General features: G+C 34.1%; 1 protein-coding gene across 4 annotated transcripts in view; it reads right to left on the bottom strand.

Moving 5' to 3' along the window:
• The window catches only part of LOC109430912 (sodium/potassium-transporting ATPase subunit beta-1-interacting protein), a 371,063-nt gene that overhangs the window by 255,506 nt on the left and 106,013 nt on the right, over positions 1 to 9,544 (bottom strand). The window lies entirely within an intron of this gene.

The raw sequence follows: 9,544 nt of genomic DNA, 5'->3' as shown, positions 1-9,544 counted from the left end.
AAACAGTATGGAGTATATTTATTACTCTATACTTTTAGATTCAATAAAATATCCACCGTCTTCAATTTCGGTCCACCATCTTGGATTCCATTTGGGTTCTTGAGTTCAGACTGTCGAAAAGAAAAAAGGGGTAATGTTACTATCCGGCATCCAAACTTCAAGTCCAACAGTTTTCTGGATTTTCTGGACCCCGTATGACTCCAGGCAGCTTTCCCATACCAAACATATCTAGATTGAGTTTAAATAAGGGCGAAAGTAACATGAGCGAGTTCTCTTCATCGACTTTCTCTTCTGCAAATTAAAGTGACAAGATGCAGGCATGGTTGAACTTTTTGGTCATAAATCGCCAGGTTGCGATGCAATCTAGCGTCTAAGTGTAAAAAAGTTCGATTGAATTTGCATCTTGTCACTTTAATTTGCAGAAGAGAGAGTCGATGAAGAGAACTCTCTCATGTTACTTTCGCCCTTATTTAAACTCAATCTAGATATATTCTTGAATGACTGGCAGCCATTTAAAATTTTTGTCCGCCATCTTCAATTTTGGTCTGTCATCCTAAATTCTCTAGTCGCCAGTATTGCACTGCGAGCCAACATTCCTTAAATTTACAATATGAAATATTTACCCGCTATTTTGGATTTTTTGGTCGACGTTTTTGTCGAAGTCGCGATTTGTCATCCACGAAAACCCGTAACGTGGTTAGATCACCTCATAATGGTGCATTATGGTATAAGATCTACCATAACAAATTTTGATTTCGTAATTCTCCAGCTTGATTAAGAGCCAGTTCGCGAGAGCCGCAACCCCTTCTTGTATCGATGTGCTCCGATTGAGCTGAAATTTTCAGGGTATGGTTTTCCATATAAAAGATGATATCTGGCCGATTTTCAGATTTTTCCGTTAGGGGAAAGTGGGGTAAAATAGCCCTCGAAGATTTCATGTCTAAAAATAGGTAAAATCACTAAAATCGCAATAACCTCCGCAAAAGTTAACGGATTCAGCTGAAATTTTGCATGGACACTCTACTCCCATGGCACTTCCATTTAAGCCAAGCTTTGGATATTCTTTGATATTTAATTTGAAGAAATAGGTTATTTTCATATTTTTTTCGACGATTTTCAGGGCGCCTGTTTTTGTACCAACAGAACTAGGATGAAAAACTGAGTACTACGTTTTGAAGGTTTACCCAAGAGCTTTCATTTGATATGTAACCCAGATGTGCCAACTTAAAAACTTTCGAAAAAAAAATTTTTTTTTCTCGGGGTATGCATTTTACCCCATGTTTTTAGGTGTCTAAAGAAGTGTTGTCGCAAATTATGACAACGTTATTTAATTTTCAAGGGTTTTTCTTCAATATTAATTCAACAGAAAAATGATGACTAAGAAATGCAATTATTGTTTTTTTTTTCATTTGGGGAAAGTAGGGTAAAACGGACTAACTCAACCTCTTTTCGAAATAACGTTGCTACGATGTTCTCTGATCGGACTTGAAGTTTCAGAGCTCTTTATTCTATTCAAGAATAGATGCTTTATCACATATTATTTTTTTTCTTGAGAGAATAACGGGGTAAAACAATTCTCAGAAAAAAAAATGTTGAAAATAATTAAAATTTCAAAACCTACAAATGCTTTGGTAAAACTTGGCGAAATTTCATGAAATTAGAAAAAAAAATCTGAATTTTATTGCTTATTCAAATGAGCAAGTCTGACAACATTTTGACGTCGAGAAATGTCACAGATTAGCATGTGGTGTGTGATTCACCGGATTATTTCTCGATTTTTCTTTTGACATGCTTCTCCGGTTCAATTTTCTCTCTTTTTTTCTCGTGAAAGTTGCAGCAGTGCACAATGGTCCACGAAAAAGACTTACGAGGAAAGATGCATTCAGCGCCTTCAAATGATTTTTTGGACAAATATGGTCTTCTACAATGTTGTTCCCAAAAGTAAGGCCCTCTTTTCAATGTACATAAAAATTAGGGTGGTCCATATTTTCAAAGAAATTGGGAACCAAACTTTTTTATTTGCTAGAATAACTGTACACATACTTCGAGAAAGTTGTATATCTATCAATTTTGAGCAAGTTTCCTGAAGACGCTTTTTATGTAGCTTTCAAATTGATCAATCTAGAGGTGTTTTTCTGAATAAGATTAGGGTGTTTCAAGAAAAAACGGTTTTCTGGCGTTAACTTTTTCAGTTTCGATTTTTCATCAAAGTCGCCCAAGAAACACTTGTAGAACATTTGAAGACGCGTCGTTCATACGCTGAAATGGTCTTTATCTCTTTTAGTTCAACAGGTGTTTTTCCTAAAAAAAACATATTTTTTTGAAAATGTGATATGGCAGCATCCATTTATTACGTAACGCTAAAATCGGTATTTTTCGACCCACCCCCTCCCCCCTCCGTAACGCTTTTTTGTATGAAACCCCGAAATTTTTTGTATGGACCGTAACGCTCGACGATACTCCCCCCTCCCCCTAGAGCGTTACGTAATTTGTGGATGGCGCCTATGTCCGATTGGTATGTGGAAAATACTTGAAAAGTGCCTATTTTTCTAGAAAATCATCAATATATTTTGAACGGAATGACGAAGCAACATTCCCAGCGCACGAAAATGTGCGTTATTTTTGAGTTCTCAAAATGATTCTTAGACAACTTTGATGTGAAATTTGAAACAAAAAAGATAAAGGGTGACGCTGGAACAAATCGTTTTATTGCTTTATCTTTTTTATTTAAAATTTCTCGTCTAAGTCTCGTAAGAACCACTTTTACAGCTTCAAAAAAAGCAAAAAAGCGCATTTTCGTTCGCTGAGAATGTTGCTAAGTCATTCCGTTCAAAAGTTATTGATGATTATCTAGAAAAATGAGCACTTCTCAAATATTTTTCACTTGAGTTACAAAAAAACACCCTTCTAATTTTTTGATATGTTTTATAACTACGTTTCTTTATTTAAATGCGGGCAAAAGATAATTTTTATGATTGCCCCAACCCGTCTTAACACTTTTTCAAAAAACTATGCTCTACAAGTGTTTCTTGGGTGACTTTGATGAAAAATCGAAACTGAAACAGTTAACACCAGAAAATCGATTTTTCTTGAACCACCCTAAGCTTATTCAGAAAAATATCTCTAGATTGGTCAATTTTAAAGCTACATAAAAAGCGTCTTCAGGAAACTTGCTCAAAATTGATAGATATACAACTTTCCCGAAGAACGTATATAGTTATTCTTGCAAATAAAAAAGTTTGGTTCCCAATTTCTTTGAAAATATGGGCCACCCTAATTTTTATGAACATTTAAAAGAGGGCCTGATTTTTGGGAACAACATTGTAGAAGACCAAAAAATCCAAAAAATCATTTGAAGGCGCTGAATGCATCTTTCCTCGTAAGTCTTTTTCGTGGACCATTGTGCACTGCTACAACTTTCACGAGAAAAAAAGAGAGAAAATTGAACCGGAGATGCATATCAAAAGAAAAATCGAGAAATAATCCGGTGAATCACACACCACATGCTAATATGTGACATTTCTCGACGTCAAAATGTTGTCAGACTTGCTCATTTGAATAAGCAATAAAAATTAAGAATTTTTTTCTAATTTCATGAAATTTCGCCAAGTTTTACCAAAGCATTTGTAGGTTTTGAAATTTTGATTATTTTCAACATTTTTTTCTGAGAATTGTTTTACCCCGTTATCCTCTCAAGAAAAAAAAAATAATATGCGATAAAGCATCTATTCTTGAATAGAATAAAGAGCTCTGAAACTTCAAGTCCGATCAGAGAACATCGTAGCAACGTTATTTCGAAAAGAGGTTGAGTTAGTCCGTTTTACCCTACTTTCCCCAAATGAAAAAAAAAAACAATAATTGCATTTCTTAGTCATCATTTTTCTGTTGAATTAATATTGAAGAAAAACCCTTGAAAATTAAATAACGTTGTCATAATTTGCGACAACACTTCTTTAGACACCTAAAAATATGGGGTAAAATGCATACCCCGAGAAAAAAAATTTTTTTTTCGAAAGTTTTTAAGTTGGCGCATCTGGGTTACATATCAAATGAAAGCTCTTGGGTAAACCTTCAAAACGTAGTACTCAGTTTTTCATCCTAGTTCTGTTGGTACGAGAACAAGCGCCCTGAAAATCGTCAAAAAAATTATGAAAATAACCTATTTCTTCAAATTAAATATCAAAGAATATCCAACGCTTGGCTTAAATGGAAGTGCCATAGGAGTAGAGTGTCCATGCAAAATTTCAGCTGAATCCGTTAACTTTTGCGGAAATTATTGCGATTTTAGTGATTTTAACTACTTTTACACATGAAATTTTTGAGGGCTATTTTACCCCACTTTCCCCTAACGGAAAAATCTGAAAATCGGCCAGATATCATCTTTTATATGGAAAACCATATCCTGAAAATTTCAGCTCAATCGGAGAACATCGATTCCACTTCCCTTGGAAAGGGGGTCGCGGTTCTCGCGAACTGGCTCTTAATTTAAAAGCAGGAAAATTATAAGATCAAATTTGGTTAACTTTTTGTTTTATTTTTGCATTTTGTTTTTCACTACTAATATTCCATTTGTGTTATTTGTTACTGTTATTGTTATTTGCTTGATTTTAAATTAACTAATAACTATGATAACTATTTGTCTCAGCGCTGTTTAGGTAAATAAAGTTGTAATTGTAATGTAGGTCAATTAAAATTCTATATATCATAATAATAATATTTATTATTTCGGGTAAAATCAGGTAATTGATCAACTATATAATTATTTATATTTAAATTACATGATACTTGGGACCGAGCTTGGGATTTTGGGAGGGGTAGCCTAAGGAAGCTAAATGAACTGGTTTCTGGGCAAATGTTCGTGGGGTGGCCAGACTTTGTCACGAGATAACAACCATCGTGTTGTCTTCCGAAGGTTTCCAGTGAATTTAGCTTACCCTGCTGCAACAAACCATCAGGTAGATCATTCCCTTCCGGTATGACTCTGCAGCCATAGGTAATCCTTGCGCTGATGGTGGGTACACGATTATCAAGTCGCGATTTGTCAGCCACGAAAAATGTTACAAAAATTGTCGCAATTTGATGTGTTGCATGCTAGCTTTTTGATCAGGAAGGCGGGATCATTCTCAACATCTCGTGTGAAGAATTAGAATAGTTAGTTCTCAAATAAAACGAGTTTAAAAAAAATGTTAGCCTATCTTAATCATGGAGGGGCGATCACTCTTTCTATACAGGGTGAGGCGAACACTTTTAATTACTCTTAAGCATTTTTTAGGAATTTTTCTTAACTCATGCAGTATTTTTGTAGAATTCCTAAAATATCTACACAGATAAAAATAATGAGATTTACACGTCATGTAAACTTCAGTTTAGTCATGTCAACTTAGTGTTTTGATGGTTTACATGATAAATCATGTAAATTTGTGTTATATGTCATGTAAACACACAGAGTTATGCTGAATTACATGATATATAATGGAAGTTTACATGATATTTTATGACTTTTACATTATATGTGATATGTTCTGTGATATTCCACGCTCCAAGCATGTGCATCATATGTCACATAATTTTACACTCTTTTTTCGATCTGTGTAGTACCTTCAGGAATTGTTTGGGAATTCTTTGAAATTTTAATTGAGAACTTCTTCTAGACCATCATCAGTAAATTTGCTAATAGCTTTCTGCTTTCTTATGTTTGTTTTCCTTCTAAAAGTTACTCAATAGCTCTTTCAAATATATCTGATAATCGTGATCAAGTAGAAGACGCGATAGAAATTCGCATTGAAAAAAATATCCAACGCATGTTTTTAGAAACTATTTAGATTATTTTTTCATAATCTCCTTAGACAATTTCAAGTGGAGACGTATATACGTCGTATACGCTCAATGATTTATGTATACGTGTCTTTCATAAACAAACTTGAGTTCTTCCTGAAATTTACCACAAAGTTCCGCTGAATTTCTTCAAGCAATTTTTCAATTTTTTTACAAAAGATCATTTAGGATTTTTTTACAATGTTCCTAAAAAGATTTATCCATATTTTTTTCTGAAATACAATAGATTTCAATAAATTTAGTTGCTTTGAAAATTCTTCCGCTCACAAATATATGCAGTTCCATAGGAAGTCTAAATAAACTAGATTACCGTCGTGCGGGGCTACTTTTGAAATGCGGGGCTACTTTGGACACTTTTGAATATGGATTTTTTGAATTCAAAATATGGTTCAAATCTGTTTGATGTCTTAGGAACTATTACAAAGCAATAGTTTTCCCTTCATTTGGTTGAAATTATTTTTCAAACAGACCGTTTATTGCTTGTCAGGACGCAAAAAAACATCGAATAAACCAATATAATATACATAACGTATCAGAACATTTGGTCTATAGGCATTGTTTCTACAGTTCATAAATTTCAAAGGGTTGATCAATTCATTCAAAATGTATCAACGTAGCATATACAATCGAATATTTGTATCGTTATACGTTATAAATGACCGTTTCGCCCAAATAAAGGATTGATGGTCCCTTTTTTCAGGCTATCTATATAGCAATATCACGCTGCTCATAATACCAAAGGTAGCACAGAACCATCTTAAAACGCATATTTTTATTGAAATTATGTATGATACAGTATACTACAGTATTGGTACAATGTAGTTTTCCAAATAACCCTGGAATTTGAAATGCAGTTTTGTTATACATAAAAATGTCCAAAGTAGCCCCCATCCGGTTCTATATGAGATGTGTCCGATTGGTGTATGAACAACTTTTTTGTTTATTGATGGATTTAGCTCAAATTCTGCATACATCCTACATACATACTCACAATTATTGTGTATAAAAATTGCGGAAATTCATTCACTAGTCTGGGAGTTATAATGTCATAAAGTTGAAAGCCATGAAAAAGTGTATAAAGAAGCCCCGCACGACGGTATAGGAATGCCATTTGTTGTAAGGTTTATGAATATCGACTGTTTTTGGTACACAGATCGAAAAAAGAGTGCAAAATTCTGTGACATCTGATGCACATATTTGGAGCGTGGGATATCACACAAGTTTACATGACATATCATGTAAAAGTAATAAAATATGATGTAAACTTCCATTATATGTCATGCAATTCCGCATGACTCTGAGTTTTTACATGACAATAACTCAAACTTACCATGACATATCATGTAAACCATCATAACACTAAGTTTACATAACTAAAATGAAGTTTACATAACGCATGACGTGTAAATCTCATTATTTTTATCTGTGTAAGTTTCAGTATTAGATGTCGGCATTGGCAAATTGCAGTTTTTGGTTTTAGCGTTGATACTTAGTTATCATACAGGGGATAGACAAAATGATCGGGATAGGCAAAATTCTCACTTTACAAAAAAAGTTCAACTAGCTGTAACTTTTTGAAAAGTGCATCAAATATTCTCAAATTTACACTGTAAGTTGATCAACTAGCTGTGTATCAGTGGTCCAAATTTGCAAAAGATCGGGCTATTCTGCACGAAGTTATAAAAATTCTAGAAAAAGGAATAATTATCCGACAGCCAACTTTGAGGTGTTATATCTCCGGATTCAAAAATAGTCAAAATTTCATTGCATCCGGTTTATAGAATCCGGAGATATAACAGCTCAAAGTTGGCTATCGGATAATTATACCACTTTCTAGAATCTTTATATCTTCGGGCAGAATAGCCCGACCTTCTCCAAAGTGATAATTATGCCTGTCCCGATAATTCTGTCTATACCCTGTATATGACAATATTTACATCAATAATTTAGATCCAAGTATAAGTATCCAAGCCGCACGCGAGACAACACACGACACTTATGGTTCTTACAATCGTCAAAATAATTAGAAAATTACCGGTTTTGGGCTCGATGCGGCCCATCTACGGGGCAATGTCCGACTCTCGATGGGCCGCATCGAGCCCGAAACCGGTCGGCATTAAGGTATTTTTTTTAATTATTTTGACGATTGTAAGAACCATAAGTGTCGTATCTTGTCTCGCGTCGCGTTTCGTGCATGTCGTGATTGTTCTTACGTTAACACTAAATACACCACAATTGATAATCAATGATCTGTGTATATAAAGCAATCATTACTTTACATGTATAATTAAAGTTGAGTTAAAGAAGAAAAGGTCTATTATGCGACTGAACTAAGATTATACCGGTATAGGCTCAGTGTACCGCACAGAAAAAAATATTCATGTAAAATTCAGCGAAAAATCATGCACATAAAGGGAATGCTAGAGTTAGTGCATATTTACATGAGATATCATGTAAAATTACGTTACGTTCGTGTAAATTTCCGCTAATAGTCGCGTAACCGGTTGGAGTCCATGATGATTTACGCGATGGTTGGCGGAAATTTACACGATGCTAATGTAATTTTACATTATGTCTCATGTAAAAGTGCACTGACTCTAGTATTCCCTTTATGTGCATGATTTCTCTCTGAATTTTAATTACATACTTTTTTCTGTGCGGTTATGGCTATAGTACTTCAATTTCGCCATATTTGATTTTCAACCTTTAACGATGAAAAACAACATGACAAATTTTGTGAATACAAGGTCACACTATCAAAGGTTATTGCATTCATACAAGCTTCACAGTTTGCTAAAATTATTATAGAAATAAATCATTTTCCTAAAAATTTCGGCTTCTTTGCATCCTATTTCGCCAAAGTGTACCAAAGTGTTATGACTAATCCTATAAGGAATGCATGTAAATAGTGCGAGGTGGAACCGAAATAAGAAAATGTGTCCATAACTGGCACAGGGTTTGTCATTGGTACACATCTTATTAAACACTAAAAGGAGTTTTGGCTCCGTTTTTATATTTCTCCTGTAAAGTGTGGACACTTATCTGTCATTTGACATGTCGATGACATTTACCGGCCATCTTCTTATTTTTGTAGAAATAATTTTCCTCAGGTAGTGCCATAACTGGTACAGGCACCCTAACCTTAGACTGATTCCGTACTTGTCCATTTCCACTTTAAATAAAGTTTAATTTCGCCCACCTGAAGGCTGGATTTTAGGATACATTTGGCTTTTACGAATTTTAATATTTTTTTCTCAACTCCTACAGTATTGATGTCAAAGAAGCAAATAATCACAAAATATTAGCGAATATGATGCCGTTTTGGAATACCCTACTCTTTACGTGTATTGGGGTGTTCCAGAAAAAAATCTCACAAAAAATCGACTTTTTGATTTTTTTCTGATTGTAGATGTGATAATTATATATATTTCCTTGAATTTTATTGGCATACGTTGTTTGGAGAACTTGAAACTAACAAGTATATTTTTTAATTTGTACTGAAAGAATAAAGCTTTAGAGTAGTTATGATTTTTTGAAGTTTGAAAATAGTCGCAAAACAAAAAAAAATGATTTGATGCACCTCTTAATTTTAATGTATTTGGCTGAAATTTCGAAAAGTTACTATTTTCTAGGATGCCAATCGAAATATGGGGGGTGGACTTAAGAATCAGAGAACATTTTTGAAAAAAATGGACAGGCCTAATATATA

Source organism: Aedes albopictus, chromosome 2 (genome assembly GCF_035046485.1).
Source record: "Aedes albopictus strain Foshan chromosome 2, AalbF5, whole genome shotgun sequence".
NCBI classification, from domain to species: Eukaryota; Metazoa; Arthropoda; class Insecta; order Diptera; family Culicidae; genus Aedes; species Aedes albopictus.
Note: the sequence above shows the minus strand (reverse complement) of the source record. Positions and strands in the feature narration are given on the sequence as shown.